The following is an 18,868-nucleotide window of genomic DNA, read 5'->3' on the forward strand; positions in this document are numbered from 1 at the left end:
CACCACGGCGCCAGCTGCTCAGGCCCAAGGCTGGAGCCCACCAAAACAACTCCCTGATAACGACTGTGTGATGACTATTCTTCCCATCCCATGCAAGGCCACCTGGGTTGGCTGGAAGACTGTTTACTTAGCCTGATAGGGCGAAGGACACTGTCTCAGCTGAACTATGGACACGCACACACATACACTTACACTGATAAGCACGCACTCATCCCCCTCCCTTTCCAAACGCCTTCGATGCTTGTTTCCTGCGGGGGAAGACGGCGGGTCTGCGTGCCGCGCTGAAATGGTAGCGCTGTGTAGGACGACTGCTGTGTTCCTTCGGATTACCCCCCACCCCCCTATCCACCCCTGTGGCTAGTCACGTGCTCTAATGTTGTGATGTGGACATTAATGTGCTCTCTGTGCAGAGGAGTTTTTTTTGTTTCCTGTTCTCATGCTGTCCTCCCATAGGTGCCCAGCGTGTGAAGAGGTCTCTTTTTTTCCTCTTGTACTTTTTCCCATTGTTGTGTAATTTTTCAGTGTTTTCTCTGCAACGCTGCCGATCTCCGACTGTATTCCCATGTGATGTCTTTGTTGTGTGTGTAAGTCGGGGGGGGGGGGGGGGGGGGGGTCCTATTTCTCTGCGGGGCAACCTGCATATGGCCAATAAAGCATTCAATCAATCAATCAATCAATCAAAAACCATCCAACATCTCACTATTAAACATTCTCTTTTTGTCGCTACTAGTCAAACGTATTTTTATATCTATTTCATTTATTTAATCAGAGTAATATTGCTCTTATTTTTTGGCATTTAATAAAGGGACTAATAAACTAATAAAGCTTATCTTATGTCCTGGATAGCGACCTCAGTCTAATCTAGTACAGTGCATTTAATTATGCCCAGTATATCTGTGCTCCTTTTTCTGGAGGATTCTATTATTCTTCCACCCACTAAAAAAATGTAACCACAGATTGTTGTCCAAGATAAGTAAAATGCTGCACAATACCTCCCACTCTCCCATCGTGTGCTTGACCAGTCACAGAAGAGCATTTAGTGAGAGACTGAGATGACCAAAATTCACCTCTGAATCAGAATCAGAATGGGTTTTATTTCCTAATGTTGAGCAGGTTTACAACATTAGGAAATTGCTTCGGTACTTAGTGCAAAACACACTGTAAGACAACACTTAACTAAACATAAAAGATAAAAGTGCTAAGCAGATAGATATATCTTATTCACAGCACTTGCTACAATAGTTGTACTATCTAAAGGCATATAGAAAGGTGGCTACGGAGCCAACAAATTATGAATTAGATTGAAGATAGCTTTGACGGAAATTCCTCTTTGAGCATCGCTAGGAAAGCTGGATGCGTAGGACACAGCAGAGCCTGCCTGTGGGATAGGCAGTATAGGCAAATGGTAAAGATGCCTTCCATCCAGGGGTACCACAAGTGGGGGAAGAGAAAACACATTGGACTCCTTTTCTTATAATAATAAATACAAAAACATATTAATAATAACTTAATATAAAAATATATATTAATGGTAGTAATTCATACCTTTCCTAGTATCCATTTGGACATCTAGGGTAGCTAATGTTTGCCCTCTAACAGGCCAAACAAACCACGCCTTTATCATAGTTGTTAGTCTAGTTGTGTGATTATAGTGTTAACGAGCACATAAAGTCAAGTGGCTTTGTGATTTCAACCATGTGCAGTGCTACAGTACACAGTGAAGCAAATCAGCGTTCTTCCGTGGTGCTACATAGGACAATCAACACAGGACCACATAAAGTGCAAATGTACAACATAAGAAAAACGGCGCAACCCCAGATCAGAACGATACAGACAAATTGATACTAAATTTTAAGTTTACTGCTTCTTTGGATTCTGCTATGCAAATTTTTTGTGAAATGACAAACTTAACTTTGGATATCAGAAAAAAAAGAAAAAAAAACACCCAAACACTTCCATTTTACACACAGTAAAGAAACTGTCAAAATGAGTTAACTGGCCAGAGCAACACTTGTGTTCAGGTATTTTGTGGAAAAAGTACTGTTTTCAATCTGGGTTTTTTTTGGAATTTTCTTTGTATTATATTATAACACACACACACACACACACACACACACACACACACACACACACACACACACACACACAGCCCTTATCCCCAAGGGGCAAATAAGATACAATGGAGCAGCATGACGTTGAAGACAAGGACAGGGCATAAACAGGCAATAAGAATGAGATAATAAATACACAGCATATACAGTTTTAAAATTAAAGTGACTGAATAGGTGAATAAATAACTAAGTGACTAAAAGTGAATAAAGTGGCAGCACAAAAAGAGCGTACACTGAAAAAAAAAGTTCTTTCAATTTACTTGATTTTATTGTGTACATCGGTCCCACATAATATGAATAAGTATGACTGATTTAATTTTCCACTTTCCCTCAAGTAATTAATGCTTGTCAAATCAAAGTATTTTATTTACATCAGATTACTTTAAAAAATCATGTTTGATGTACTAATATTAATCTGTTATCATAATATCAATGTATTGTATAATGTCAATATATTTTAATGTTTAACACCAACTTATTTTTATTCGCCAGTGGTATGCAATGATATTATGTAATGTAAACACATTGCAATTATGTTCCTGCAACACAAATTATGGCTTTAAATCCATCCATCCATCCATCTTCATCCGCTTTATCCGGGGCCGGGTCGCGGCCTAAGCAAAGAGGCCCAGACCTCCCTCTCCCCAGCCACCTCCTCCAGCTTATCCGGGGGAATACCAAGGCGTTCCCAGGCCAGCCGAGAGATATAATCTCTCCAGCGTGTCCTGGGTCTTCCCCGGGGCCTCCTCCCGGGACATGCCTGGAACACCTCACCCAGGAGGCGCCCAGGGGGCATCCTTGTCAGATGCCCGAACCACCTCAGCTGGCTCCTTTTGATGTGGAGCAGCAGCTGCTCTACTCTGAGCCCCTCCCGGATGGCCGAACTTCTCACCCTATCTCTAAGGGAGAGGCCAGCCACCCTTCGGAGGAAGCTCATTTCTGCCGCTTGTATCCGCAATCTCGTTCTTTCGGTCACTACCCACAGCTCGTGGCCATAGGTGAGGGTAGGGACGTAGATCGACCGGTAAATTGAGAGCTTCGCTTTTACACTCAGCTCCCTCTTCACCACGACGGACCGGTGCAGCGTCTGCATTACTGCAGCTGCAGCCCCAATCCGTCTGTCGATCTCCGGCTCCCTTCTCCCATCACTCGCGAACAAGACCCCGAGATACTTGAACTCCTCTACTTGGGGCAGGAACTCATCCCCGACCCGGAGTGGGCACTCCACCCTTTTCCGGCTGAGAACCATGGCCTCAGATTTGGAGGTGCTGATCCTCATTCCCGCTGCTTCACACTCGGCTGCGAACCGTTCCAGTGCGAGCAGTGCGGGTGAGGGCTTTAAATCCTACTTAATTTTTTCAATTGAAATATTAACTGATCATTATTGACAAAAAAGGCAAAGACTGAGTGCTACTGAACAATTCACCTTTATTAAACTGTAACAGCAGTGAAAGCAGCAATTCTGCCATGAACAAGTCCAAAATCACATCCATGTAAACTTGTTAACACATTTTTAAAGATAGCCTGCAGAAATAACTAAAAAAAAAGTTAGAGAATATATTTGCAAATATTTCACAAAAAACTGACCTTAGCAGCAAGTAAAAGAAAGTGCTTATAGATGATCCTGTCATCTCTTACATATAACATTTGTATTAATTACACAATTGAAAAATGTAAATTAAATTAAGACTACCTGAAAAAAAAAGCAACACACTTTTATGAATAAACAAAAATTATACAAATATAACTGTATTATTTGATAACAGTTTCAGCTTCTGTACAAGTATTTACCTATACAAGATTTCAACTAAGTTGAGCCTTAAATGACATTGTTACATAACTAAAACACCTACATGAATTTTAATCTTCATTTTAAACATGTAAGCAGGACATTAAGGTTGACTTAGAACATATTGCTAAAAATTGTCAGTAAAAATTTCTTACAGCATGATACCAAAAGGAAAAATCATCCTGCATTGCAGTCACATGAGGGGAAAGCAATAAAAAAATGAACACAAAATGAAAAACTGCAAGGAACTGCAGAAGTGCAGTCTTTGACTTCTCAATGAAACAGATGGTTTTTGAAAGCAAGAACTCTAGAGAGTTTAGCTCCATCCAGTTCCATGAAAATCTTCTAGAAAACGTCAAAGTTGTAGCGAAGGTCAGCAGGGTAGGCAAGGTTTAATGCATCCATGAGTCCAAATAGCATTATCACAGCAAATGCTACATTATCCAAATTCTTCACCACCCTGATGCCTGCAAGGACAACTCTTGTTCATCTTGCTCTTTAAGAAGATAAATTTGAACAGTGGTGTCTTCAACAGTCTCACTGATGGCACGTTCTTCCATGCCCTGTAAAAAAGAAGCCATGTTAGTCGTTTCATGCCAAGTAAGTAATATGACACTGTGGAAAGTCCGAAAAAAAAAGACAAGTACATACCACATACTCCTGGATAAGCCAGCGTCTTCACCCATGTAGATACACACTTCCTTGACACACTCAGCATCAACATCAAAGTCAAAGTCAAGTCAAAGTCAACTTTATTTGTCAATTCTGCCACATGTACAGGACATACAGAGAATAGAAATTTCGTTACTCTCAAACCCTAGATGAAATAGCAAATGAACATTTAAATATAAGAGAGTGATTAAAAAATGCAAATAAAATAATTAAAAAGTAAAAATTTAAATAAATACAATACAATTTAACAAGAAAGCTATGCAATATACAATATACAATATTCAGGTAAGGGTAAATGACATTGAGTGTAAACCAGGCAGAGTAGTGCAAATAGGCAAATAGTGCAAATGGAGATTTAGTAATGTACGGTAAGAGATAGTGTAACAACAAAGTCTTATGAGGTAATGGCAGTCCAATGCTCCACAAAGTGACTGGTAACTGGTGCAGGCCAGTGAGTCAGTCAGAGAGAGAGTTGTCGTACCATAGGCGCGAGGAGTGTGTGTGTGTGTGTGTGTGTGTGTGTGTGTGTGTGTGTGTGTGTGTGTGTGTGTGTGTGTGTGTGTGTGTGTATGTGACAGAGTTCAGTGAGACCATGGAGGAGAAGAGGGGAGGGAGTTAAGCTTCCTGACAGCCTGATGGATGAAGCTGTCCTTCAGTCTGCTGGTCCTGGCCTGGAGACTCCGCAGTCTCCTCCCTGACGGCAGCAGCTTGAAGAAGCTTTGCATTGGGTGCGTGGGATCAGCCGCTATGCAAAGGGCTTTTTTAGTGAGACGGGTGCTGTAAATGTCCTGGAGGGAGGGGAGAGAGACACCAATGATCCTCTCTGCAGCCCTCACTATGCGTTGGAGGGTTCTATGACAGGACGCATTGCAGGCTCCAAACCACACAGTGATGCAGCTCGACAGGATGCTCTCGATGGTGCCTCTGTAGAAAGTGTACATGATGGGGGCTGGTGCTCCTGCTCTTCTTCACACTGAAATGAAATTCATGTAATTAGCATCTTCATTCAGCCCTTGTCCTTCATTTAAGTTTTAATAGTGTACTTTACATGAATGTTTTTAAAGTAAAAGGCACACAAATTAATAATAGGTTTCCTGGCAATTAATAATAAGTTGACAAAGTGAAGGTTAAAAAAAACAAGCAGATGTAAAAATACAAATACAAATTTATCATGGGAAAACATTTGAAATCTTCCACAATTATAAAGTTTCATCCAAAGAGGATCATGTTAAGTGAATGTTGAGGCTTTATCACTTACATTATCCATTTATGCAACAATTCTTTTCAGTATTAATCCAAGCTCTCCTCTTCTGTTGACCAACTTCACCAGTTTGTCCAAGTGGAGAGCCAGCCGAGCCACGAACTTTGTTTGAGGGGGGATGGTGACAATTCTCTTAAACTCAGCCTTGATCTGAAAACATGAGCACAGAGGAATGAGCTTCAAAAGGTTTAATACCTGGAAGAAGGCTGCAATCACTCATGCTGAAGAAATGGGCTGTCAAATAACAACTGTGCCTTAACCATTTAGGCTAATACCACAAGAACACCGTGTATGAGGCAAACCTTACCTCATGGAAATCAAATAGAGCAGGCCATCTTGCCATGAAAGCCTCCACCATTGGTGCATCACGAACAACTTCATGTCTTCTGTATGAAAAAGTATTTTCCATCTTGAGTTTCACCAACTCTGTTACTCTTTTTTATGTCCATGTGGTGGGCTTTGACATGTCAATAGCTTTAAGAGTCCCCTTGTCTGCTACTTCTGAAACTGAGGTAAGGTTAAGAAACTCATTCCCAAACAAGGAATCCATAAACTGAAGTCTGAAACTGCCCTGAAGACAACACTGTCTCTTGACTTCAACGATGAGATCCTCAGTTGATTCAGGCGCTCCATTAGAGAGTGAGCCTTCGACAGGTTCCGTCAGCCAAAACAGTGTTTAGGACCATAGGACTCTGTAGGCAAAAAAGAATTAAATATCAGACATTCAGAAAGAATCATTTCAGTTTAGTTTTCATGAAGCTATCCATACCCAATAGTCAAAGTTATAAAGATCAGACATAAAAAAAGAAGAATTTATCTAATGAAATACATGCGACTGAACCTATTACACTTATATGAACACCTTTTATTTCTATATGCCTTTTTAAAGTCACAATGTGGACTGATCCAATCTCATAGTCAACCAATGGATAAGTATCAAGGAGTTCACAGAGTGAAGCGAGAGTGAATATTCTTGTGGATACTGGGCTGAGCTCAAACGCTCTGTGGTGCTCTCTGTACCAGCCACCAAGCTCTCTGACAATGTAGAATATGCTGTGGTACAATGCAGATACGGTTTTTCAGTATTCTGGCAATCCACCTGCTGCCCGCCCTTTGGGCCAGTACCATTCCCTTTCTATAAGTTATGCCCTTTAATGTCACACACTGTGCAAGGTCAACCTCTAGAATGTCAGGGAATACTGTATGTACCTAATGAGTTAAGCTATCTCCTCTTTAAGCAAATCCACTAGAAAGGCCGATACAGCTGAGACCTCTAATTCAGACTTGCCAAGAGGTGGGGAGTTTAGATGGTAAGCTATCATCATCTGATGTTTTGACTTCTGTAATCATAAAGGTAAAAATTCCACCATCACAAAAAAAATTAATTTTAATTGAAAAAAAGTATTCCAGTCCAGAAGAGCATCAATGGTTTCTTTTAAGTACCAATCTTTCTCATTTATCCACAATGTTTTGAGAAGCAGCTCACATATGTTCTACACAAAGTAGAAAAAAAAGGGGGGGAGGGTCCTAATTTTTGTTAGGATGATGTTGGAAAATTCACAATACATCACTTAATAAGACATACTCTGTTGAACCAACTTATCTCCTTGTAGATATCTGCTGTATTATTTGGGCGTGACCAATAGAATAGTCAAGTAAGTTACACTTCACCTAAAACAACTAAATGGAAAAATGATTTGGCATTTATGGGTACAGGTTCTCAAACCCACGTCTAAGGTGGCAGGATCCTTAGTATAACTTGAGTGTGTGTCAGCAGCAAGAATTAAGGTATGGCACTGTGGGGCTCCCAGCTTCTTAAACTCTGACGGTTACAGCCGGACTAATTAGCCACTGTAGCCATAACTAGCACGAATAACACAAACACTATTGCGCTCTCTCATTGACGTTTTAACTTGCTAAGCCATCAAAAACGTCAGTGCTCTCTGTCACATGCATAAATTCCATATCTGACTGACAACAGCTGCTTTCTCCCGACTATGTGCAATTTGTTACTATTTTTCAGCTTTAGCCACAGAGCTAATACCAACTTTAGCTAGCACTGTAAAAACAACATGCAGATGCATTACAGATTACTTTTCATATAGCATGCACTACAACAATTCTGTGAAAATGTACCCAACTAAAACAAATGTATTTAAATTACTTACCTTCTCAGTATGCCTGACTCAGTGCCAAAGGTTGCATGTGGCTAAACAGTCTTCCAGAATCTGGAGGTCAATTGCGCTCTCCTTAAATTATGTTGTTGTCTTATTGGATAAGACTCTAGGTCTTATTATCCAATCATATTTAGTTGTTGTCTTTGAATATATTGCATCATTTCCGGTTGTGGTCAAATATGATTACAATGGTTTTAGTATTCTAATTTAGTCACTTTAAATCAATGCAAGAAAAATGAGTAGTCTCAGTATTGTTTATAATCAAGTAAATGGTACTTTATTTAATCATGTAAATAAGAGAAACATGAAAGGTTTGTGTAGCATTAACTAAATTCATTTGTGCAAATTCAAAAGCCTGCCAATTCCCATTTTTTAAGTGTAGAGTAGTTCATGTTTACAGGTGTGGGAAATGGTCTTAAGGGCTGGAGTTAAAAAGCAGAGTGGCTTTGGGGACAGAGGTGGCTCTCCTCCTCTCAGTCCCGCAGGAAATGCAGCGGAGGCGCCGCCCACAGGGGAGCCATTGAAATGCACTGAAAGACTGTCAAACATAAAGTGGCATTAATGTTGTATTTGTAGTTACTTTGTCATCGTTCCACAACACACACAAGACATTTCCTGAGTCTGGGTCAATGTAGCGGATCAATAGCACCTAGTGACAAAGAAGCATTTCCGCGATTGCAGTAGTTGGCAACATAGTAACTGCACGTTTGAAGGTAGAACGTATGCTCTTCAGGACAGAGTGGGTGGCTCTGAAAAGAGCCGTTGGATCAGTTTACTTGGAGCTGGTGTACTTGGTGACGGCCTTGGTGCCCTCAGACACGGCGTGCTTGGCCAGCTCACCGGGGAGCAGCAGGCGCACTACGGTCTGGATCTCCCTGGACGTGATGGTGGAGCGTTTGTTGTAGTGCCCTTCTTGGGCGCGGACTTTGCGGGTTCAGGCATTTTGTTGAGCTAGTTAATAGGTATGCCCTCGTTGTCATCTGTTGTGATTTTATTTTGAAAGGATGCTTCCTGTTATGCTGCAGAGTGCACGCGAGAGTTCAATAATAAAAACTAAGTGTTGTTCCGGTGAAAAGCCGATGCCCCACGTGTGATTATTCCTCCGACTAGACAATATAAGTATCTTCAATATTCATGCAGATTCTGCTGGAAGACCCGTCTCTGCTAACAGGTTATGGGCCCAGGAAAACATTGAAGCTACGCCAGGGGAAAGTTTACCACCAGAAAAGTCGCAAAGTACAGCGTGTTCGGTGAGGACTAGCGTGCTGAGTTAGCACCATGAATAAGCGTGCTGGTGAACCCAGTGGCCGATGGGCAAGGTTGGTTTTTGACGGAGATGAGAAGAATTATGAACTGTGGGAGACAAAATTTTTGGGACATCTTAGATTACAAGGTCTAAAAGACACAATATTGGAAAGTGATGACGAAGATGAGGACGACGAAGATAAAAATGCCCAGGCCTATGCAGAGTTAATACAGTTCCTGGATGATAAGAGTTTATCGCTCGTGATGAGAGAAGCTGCCGATGATGGACGCGAGGCACTGAAAATTTTAAGAGACTATTATGCAGGAAAAGGTAAACCAAGAATTATCAGCCTTTATACCGAACTGACTTCTCTGAAGAAAGCAAGCAGTGAGAGCGTCACGGAGTACATCATACGCGCAGAGACATTTATTACAGCCCTGAGAAATGCTGGAGAGACACTTAGTGATGGTCTGCTTGTAGCGATGGTGTTAAAAGGTTTACCAGAAAGATTTAAACCTTTTTCCGTTCACATTACGCAAAGTGAATCAGAAATCAAGTTTGCGGAATTTAAAACGAAACTCCGCAGCTATGAGGACACTGAGAAAATGCGCTTAATGGAACAAGAGGATAACATCATGAAGGCGAGAGTGCAACCCAGCACGAGACCCGCAGCAGCTGCTAATGACCACAGGAGAGACATGTCAGACATAGTCTGTTTTAAGTGTGGCCAACGGGGACACAAGGCCAGAGCATGCCACTACAGACAGTGGTGCGGTCACTGTAGGAGCAACACCCATCGAGAGTCGACTTGCAGGAGACGACAACGGAATGATGAAGCACGCACAGCCTCGGAGGAGGGCGACAACGCAGAGAGCGACGACACCTATGTCTTCCGGATGAGCGATGACTACGCGGCACCTCAACAGCCACAAGACATCAGGACCAAAGGCCTGATGGTGGATACTGGCGCAACATCACACATCCTGAATGATAAAACAGCGTTCAAGAAATTTGATGACGACTTCCAGCCGGGAACGCACTGTGTGGAATTAGCTAATGGTACCAGGTGTAAAGGAGTGGCTGAAGGCAGAGGAGATGCAGAGGTGTGCTTGATTGACAGCAGAGGGAGACAGTGTAAAACAACACTGAAAGACGCCCTATGCATTACCTCATTTCCACAGAATATCTTCTCTGTGAGAGCGGCCACCACGAACGGAGCCACTATCATCTTTAAGAAAGGAAGGAACGTCCTTCAACACAGAGACGGTACAAAGTTTCACATCCATGAGCACAACAGATGATAAGTGTAATAATTGTTTTGATATGCAGACATGGCATGAAATTTTGGGACATTGCAATCATAGTGACATTCTGAAGCTACAAAATGTGGTTGAAGGTATGAAAATCAAAGGGAAAACTGACAAAGAAAGTTTGAACTGCGAGGTGTGTATTCAGGGAAAATTTGTCCAGACTAGGAATAGAAACCCTGACAGGAGAGCTGAGAAACCTCTCGAGCTGGTACATACGGATCTAGCAGGGCCGATAGATCCAGAATCACGAGATGGACACAGATATGCATTATTGTTTACCGATGACTTTTCCGGTGCAGTATTTGTATATTTTCTCAAAAACAAAAGTGAAACAATGCAAGCAACTGAAATCTTTTTGGCCGATACAGCCCCACTCGGGAAGGTAAAGTGTATCAGGTCAGACAACGGCACAGAGTTCATGGCAAAGAGTTACCTATGGAACTCCAAAGTGTTCAAAATTAAATAAATAAATAGGTCAAGATGAAATAAATAACTATGTGAATAAATAAGACACAGATATGTAATGTGAGAATGATATTGTGAAATAATGGAACACATTTTGAAAAAAATGCTCATTATTGTGAAATATATTGCATTCTGCTATATAAATTTACTTATTATTGTGAAATATTATTTCATGGTCATTATTTTTCACAATAACAGAGATTATTCCTGAGGCATTTTATTTATTTCCAGCCGTTTTTAGTCCAAAATGACCTTTTTTCAAAGTCAGTCTTTATTTCAAAATCCCGTTTTTCCCGATGGTCTATTTATTTCATAATGCGACTTTTCAGCAGAATGACTTTGTCTGTCAATCAATGTAAGTGGGCTGGACCTTTGCACCTATTGGCTTATCGTTTACCATCGACTAGTTTTCCTGGATACCGGCTCCGCGGACGGCTACTGCAGCTAGCAACAGCGTGCTAGGTCAAAAGTCACGGAGGATGGCGGACTGGTGTGAACTTCAGCCAGTTCTGCTCATTTAAGCAAATCAGATAGAGAGGGATCATTTACCTGTAGATACTGTTTTGAGTCGTTTAGATGTTTCTGAAATGCTTGGGATGATAATTGCTCTTCAAGATGTTCGCATCGATGACAGCATTGTCAAAGGTTTAAGATCAATTCAGCACCGTGTTCGTTTGGAATACGCCGAGGAAGAACAGTCTTCAAATGTTGGCCGTCCACGTCTAGAAATCCCGGTGCAGCACTCAGGACTTTAGTGCTGTCCGGGATAACCGTCGGGGTAATTGCCGATACATTTTCTGTGTCTCCGAGCACAATTAGGAGGAAAATGACGGAGGATGGTCTAAGGTAAGTTTATGCTGTAATTGAGCACCTGTGTGATTCTGTACACAGCATTGTTTAGGTGTTGACCTTAATTATGACGTTTGACAATGAATTATTATCGCTTACTTTTTTTTGTTACTGTCTAAACTAAGTGGGGCAGCTACGGCTAAAGCTATCGGCGCCATCTCGGCGTTGAGACACGTTTAGCAGTGTTAGCTGTTAGTGTGTTAACTCGGAGACTGGGGGCAGTGGAGCCTGTAGGAACCTTTTACACAGAGAGTAGACCCACCAGCTTTCCACAGTCTACTTACTTATCACATCTTGTTAGACAGCAGGGTCATTAGTGCTTTAAATAGTACATAGTTGAATGTTTCATTGCTGTTTGCAGTTGATTGTTCTCTGATAACGCATAACAAGGTTGATGTTAAATAGCGAGTTTATTGAAATGGTTTTGTCTATTTCAGCAGCATTATAGATATACTTTCTCTGGTGTCTTCGGTAAAGCTAAAACAAGAATACATTTACATCCTTGGTTCTTTCAGCATTAATTGGAAAACTTTGAGATTTGCTGTGCGCCTCCCAAGCCATTCTCTTTTATCCCACCTGTCAGGTATAGATGGCAATACTTTAAACAAAGTTAAATTTGTTATACCTGAAGAGAACCAATCCTGACCTAGAATGGGTGAATGAATAATTAGTTTGTAGCCAATGCCTAAGCAACTCACATAGGCCCTGGCAGACTCAATAAGTCCATCTAGGAACAGCTGCAGGAAACAGCTCTTCAGTTTAGATTTAAAACATGTGCATGCTCTTTCAGGTTGATGAGGATTATGGTGTGGACTGGACAGGACAACATAATCGCTGCCCATCAAATGAGATCACCATTCCTGAGATTCAGCTCCCAGATGCACTGAATGAACAAGACCCTGCTGTGCTACCAATACTTCAAAATCACTTGTAGAAAGACATTATTACATTTAATCAGTTTCTATGTCAGGAGGATTTTTTTTTTTTTTTTTAATTTCTACAGCTTTGTAGCTAATACTGACTCAAAACAGCATAACCAATTTCATTTTCAACAAAACAGTGAGTGGCTATAAAACAGGATTTGTTTTATACAGCTGTCACTTTAATGATATTCATTTCTTGGTTGGATATACAGTACATGTCAACTCTGAGCAGATTTAATACAATGAACACAGTAGAGTAGTGTAACATCTTAATTCAAATAATTTTTTCTAGAAATTTTTTTTGTATCAGTAGCGAGTATAAACAAAACATATTGTGTAATTTATAATGTACAGTGAACAACTGATTTTGATATCTGAACTCTTCATCAGTTTATATTAAAAAAGCCATAAATGCACACCTGTACTCTGTATTTTTCACTGTCAAGTGTATTAAAAAGAACTAGAACTCACTAGATTGTCCGTTTCTTTGAACACCGAGTACAGTAATGTGATGCAAGAAAGAAGAAATGGTCTAATTTTACCATGTGGTTATGGAATCAATCGTAAACCAGACCAAAACCTGAGTCAGTAGAGTTGAGACACACCTGAATGTCCATTAGAAATGACTCATAGGTACAGTAGTGTGCAGGAAGACGTAGTACTTCAAAACCGGTGGAAGACTTTGGAAGATTGCTGTTGACCACTTCCACAGTCATTTCTCGGCAAGACTTCCCATCCTGTCCAAAACTTGATGAGGGCTTTTTGTTGTGCACAAGATGCTGCAACAGAAGATTGTTTTAAACTATAATGACATCCTATATTCATTATTTTGAATCTTTTATGGAGAAATACCATAAAAGATGACCACTTACATACAGGGCACCAGATATTTTTGCCCCACTCAAATTGCTGTTGTAGCTTTTATAGATATTTTTATGTTAACAAAGCTAAAAGTAGTCTACATACAATTCTAGTGCAACTGATAATGCCACCACTCTTATGTATTGCATGGAGCAAATAACAAAACAAAATTATACTATAGCGTAGAGCTGGGCGATAGAACGATAACGATATGTATTGCGAAATAACTTTTTCTCAATAGAAAAATTAAACTATTGCGATAGACCTCACCGCTCTTGTCCTTTTTATAAAAAAATAAATAAAAATAAATATCGTGATATGAAAAAATCTCATATCTCATATCATAGTGTACTTTGTTAATGACCCAAGATCACTGGACTGTATGTAATTTACCAAAGTGTAATCAGAGAAAACCAATGGCAAAATACCTATCGCAGCAGACTTACCATTTTCAATGAAGGACCGAAGGTAACCTGCCACTCTGCATTTATCCTCGAGAGCATTCCTCTTCTTCCTCATCTTCATCTTCTGTGGCAGGCCACAGTCATTTTATAGCTTTACTTATCTTGTAGTCTTAAGAGCATCAGCAACATTAGGTGTATTTTTATTAAATGTAACCCAGCTGTTCAACTAACCCACGCATACAAAACAGTATATTGGTGTTTTGTGTCAACAATTAATGTTCATCCTTCATAAATTAACCAAATAGCTTTACTATTCAGATGTTAAAAGATGTGACCTGACCTTACCTCACAACAGGGAGCAGTCTCTGATTCCCTTGGTAAGAAAGGAGGAATGATGTCTGATCTTTCTGTCAGAAGCGGCCATACCATGGTTTCCTTAAGCCCTTTCCTCAGCTGCTTGACTTGACGACTTGTTTGTGTTATGACCTACAACGGTGAGACCAAACCAAAACTGAAGTTGGAGTCTGTAAAGTGACACACACTTTAAATGTTAAATATTTAAAGAACATCCACTGTACTAGTAAAAGCATTTTCAAATTATACCCACTTACAAAATCACTACGTTGAACTAAAATTGCTTTCTTTTCTTTCACATAGATTACTTGTCTTCCATATTAGCACAGAAGATAAGCCACTTTAAAACAGTCATGAATAACTATTACCTACAACAATGTAAATAGTAATACAGACATTAACCCAGAAGACAATTATTTTCTCTTACCTAATTTATAGAATTCTTTGCTATGATAAAAAACAGTATTAAAAAAAAATCTGTGACTAAACTGATTAAAAAGCTCATTTTTGCCAGACAGACAGACTAACCAAGCAATAATAACATATCGTTACTTACCCTGAACAGCGTTTCGTGGAGTGGAGCTAGCTGTGATAGCGTTAGCATTTGCTAACGTTAACACTGTGCGGTTGTGATGAGAACTTGGACCAGGGACCACTTCATCTCCAGTACACTGCTGCAATACGCAGACTGAGGTGAAGACGTTCAATCTAAGCGGTTAGCAAGTTCTCTGAGTAACTCAGAAACGGACTTGTTTCCTGCAGCCATGCCCTTCACAAGAATTGATACACCTGTAACGTTATTCGCGCCCAGTGTTTTGCATTTGTCGGTGCCTTAAGTTTATTTTGAGCTGCATACTGCCGCCAGCTGCATAGGAGATGCATTGCACCATTAAACCTAAATCGACAATTCATGTGCTATTACTTATGTCTGAGTAAAGGAGCAACCAATCACACAACTGGCTCCGCCCTGTCTTTCTTGATTGACAGACAAAGTCATTCTGCTGAAAAGTCGCATTATGAAATAAATAGACCATCGGGAAAAACGGGATTTTGAAATAAAGACTGACTTTGAAAAAAGGTCATTTTGGACTAAAAACGGCTGGAAATAAATAAAATGCCTCAGGAATAATCTCTGTTATTGTGAAAAATAATGACCATGAAATAATATTTCACAATAATAAGAAAATTTATATAGCAGAATGTAATATGTTTCACAATAATGAGCATTGTTTTCAAAATGTGTTCCATTATTTCACAATATCATTCTCACATTACATATCTGTGTCTTATTTATTCACATAGTTATTTATTTCATCTTGACCTATTTATTTATTTAATTTTGAACACTTTGGAGTTCCATAGGTTACCAGGTATTGTTAAACAAACATGGAATAAGACATGAAACTTCAGCCCCATATTCCCCTCACCAGAATGGTACAGCGGAACGTGGCTGGAGAACACTTTTTGATATGGGAAGGTGCATGCTTATTGAGAGTGCCATACCAAAGGAATTATGGACGTATGCAGTTCAAACAGCGGCTATCGTGAGAAACAGATGCTTTAACAACCGGACAGGGCAGACACCTTACTTTTTGCTGACTGGGCGGAAGCCCAATCTATCCAGAATGCAAAAGTTTGGGTGTGAGTGTTATGCTTACAAGCAAAACAAGGGTAAGCTGGATTCTAAGTGTACAAAAGGGATTTTTGTAGGCTACGACAAAAACAGCCCAGCATACAAGGTTTATTTCCCAGACAGCGCCAAAGTGCAAAAGTTTAGGCTGGTTAAGTTTGTAACCAAACACAATGAGGAAAAGCAAACACAAACTGATACGACATCTGAGGATGAAGACATACAGGTGAGGGAGAGACCAAACGTGAACAGGGAAAGCCCCAGTACCAGTTCACAGGAACCAGATACTGACAAACAACCAGAAGTGAACAGTCAGATGCCACTTAGTGATGAGACTGAAAACTCCAGAAGGTATCCTTCTAGAACAAGAAAGAAACCAGATTATCTAAATGAATATGAGTCAGGAGAAGACATTGATGATCAAGTGCTGACTAACATAGACTACTGTTACAGACTGATAAGTAACTCACCCGTGACATTCAGTGAAGCTGCAAGGTCACCCAACTCTAGAGAGTGGAAAGCAGCTATGGATGAGGAAATGCAATCCTTAAAAGAGAACAACACCTTTACCCTAACAATCTTACCTGGGGGAAAGAAAGCAGTGGGGGGTAGATGGGTATATGTGAAGAAAAACAGTGGTGATGGATCAGAAAAATATAAAGCACGGTACGTAGCTAAAGGTTACAACCAGTGTTTTGGGATAGACTATGATGAAACTTTTTCTCCGACTGCTAACCTGACAAGCATAAGAGTATTGATGCAGTGTGCAATACAAGAAAACCTGATTTTGCATCAGATGGATGTAAAAACCGCATACTTGCATGCACCAATAGATTTTGAAGTGTATGTTGAGCAGCCAGAAGGCTATGAAGTAAAAGGAAAAACAGATGAGAAACTGGTCTACAAGCTGGAAAAGTCACTTTATGGGCTTAAACAGTCAGGCCGAAACTGGAACAGGACATTACATGACTATTTGATAGAGAACAGTTTCATGCAGAGTCCTGTAGATCATTGTGTTTACACAAGGAAAACAGGAAAAGAAAAAGTGATCATGGTCATATGGGTTGATGATATTATTATTGCAGCCAGTGATGAAAGGGTTTTGAAAACTGTGAAGGAAATGCTAACTGCAAGATTCAAAATGAAAGATATGGAGAAACTCAAACATTTTCTTGGTATTGATTTTGAGCAAACCCAAGATTGTGTAAAAATGTCACAAGAGAGATATGTAGAAAACATACTGGAAAGATTTCAAATGCAAGACTGTAAACCAAGATCAACTCCTTGTGAACAAAGGTTGAACTACAATGATGATGCTGAGAAAATGAACAATGTCAGAATGTACAGAGAGGCAGTAGGTAGCCTTATTTACTTGACCTCTTGCACACGACCAGATTTAAGTTTTGTTGTAAGTAAGCTGTCACAGCACTTCAAAGAACCAGCTGTGGAACATTGGACTACTGTGAAACATGTTCTAAGGTATTTGAAACAATCAAAGGACAAGACATTGTGCTACAGGAAAAGTGCAAATTACTGACCTCTGTCATCATTTTAGGTGGGGGAACTTGCACAAATGGTGGCTGACTAAATACATTTTTGCCCCACTGTAAATGGTAAACGGCCTGCATTTGTATAGCGCTTTACTCAGTCCCTAAGGACCCCAAAGCGCTTTACACTACATTCAGTCATTCACCCATTCACACACACATTCACACAATGGCAATGGCAGCCACATTGTAGCCACAGCTGCCCTGGGGTGCACTGACAGAGGCGAGGCTGCCGGACACTGGCGCCACCGGGCCCTCTGACCACCACCAGTAGGCAAACATAACACATACACATGTAAAACACTGTCAATATTTTCCATATCTACTTAAGTTTTGTCTAATTTCTTCATCCATCTGTTTCCTGTTCATGTCTTTTCAGTAATCTACAGAACTATAGCCCTCACGTCTGAAGTCATGAAGTGTTTTGAGCGGAAAGTGTCGCAGCACACCAGAAACTCTCTATCCCCCTCCCTCGACCCCTACCAGTTTGCTTACAGAGCAAATAGGTCAACCTAGGACACCATCACCATCACCCCACACAGAGGCTGAGCCATCTGGAGAACAGGAGGAGCTAAGTGAGGATGCTCTTTGTGTGCTACAGCTCAGCATCAACACCATAAGCCTATATTTATTTTGTTTCCCCTCACATAATGAAAAGCAGAAACATGCTGTTTGATAAGACTCACTTATAATTCTGCACTGATTTCTTTTTGTTGCTCCCATCATGAGCAAAACTTGACAGAAAAAAACCATGAACAATAGCTGCTTTTACTAAAACAGAGGAGACACAAGGTTTCAGAAACAACTGAGGCAATGCACAGACTGTCAGAGTTATGAAAATGAGTCTACATACAGCAGAATTCTAGTCACTGTGGGTTATTGGATGTTGTTTATTGTAGGTCTTATCCTTGTGTTAATCAGTGTATTCTGCTTTTATGGCATATTATGACCAAGAAGTCTAATAAGTGTTTTGAGAGCAATTGTCAGGCGTTGTGTGGACGCGAGGAAGAAGGAACCCAAACGCAGGACTGGCAGGTAGGTGAAGGTTTATTATAGGGAATGGGTGAACAGAGGGTGAACGGACACTGACTGGCTAGACAACTGAACGGCTGACTGAACTGAGGGAACACACGGGAAGGACAATGACACGACAGTGAACGAGTAGAAACAGAGTGCTTAAATACACAGACTTACCTGTTCAAGTCACTCCCCTCCTGGCAAAGCCTGCGATTGGAAAGACAACACGCAACAGACGAAGGATGGAAAGAT

General features: G+C 40.5%; 2 long non-coding RNA genes across 2 annotated transcripts; one reads left to right on the plus strand and one right to left on the minus strand.

Moving 5' to 3' along the window:
* Positions 1-5,512: 5,512 nt before the first annotated feature.
* LOC113023377 (uncharacterized) lies at positions 5,513-6,520 on the minus strand. Its single transcript, XR_003272562.1, has 3 exons — positions 6,141-6,520; positions 5,831-5,983; positions 5,513-5,545 (listed from the first exon to the last, which is right to left on the minus strand). It is a non-coding gene; the product is annotated as an uncharacterized LOC113023377 (long non-coding RNA).
* A 4,723-nt stretch (positions 6,521-11,243) lies between these two features.
* LOC113024745 (uncharacterized) lies at positions 11,244-13,273 on the plus strand. The gene is made up of 2 exons (XR_003272704.1): positions 11,244-11,877; positions 12,671-13,273. It is a non-coding gene; the product is annotated as an uncharacterized LOC113024745 (long non-coding RNA).
* Positions 13,274-18,868: the final 5,595 nt, after the last annotated feature.

This window comes from Astatotilapia calliptera, chromosome 6, assembly GCF_900246225.1.
Source record: "Astatotilapia calliptera chromosome 6, fAstCal1.2, whole genome shotgun sequence".
Lineage (NCBI taxonomy): Eukaryota > Metazoa > Chordata > Actinopteri > Cichliformes > Cichlidae > Astatotilapia > Astatotilapia calliptera.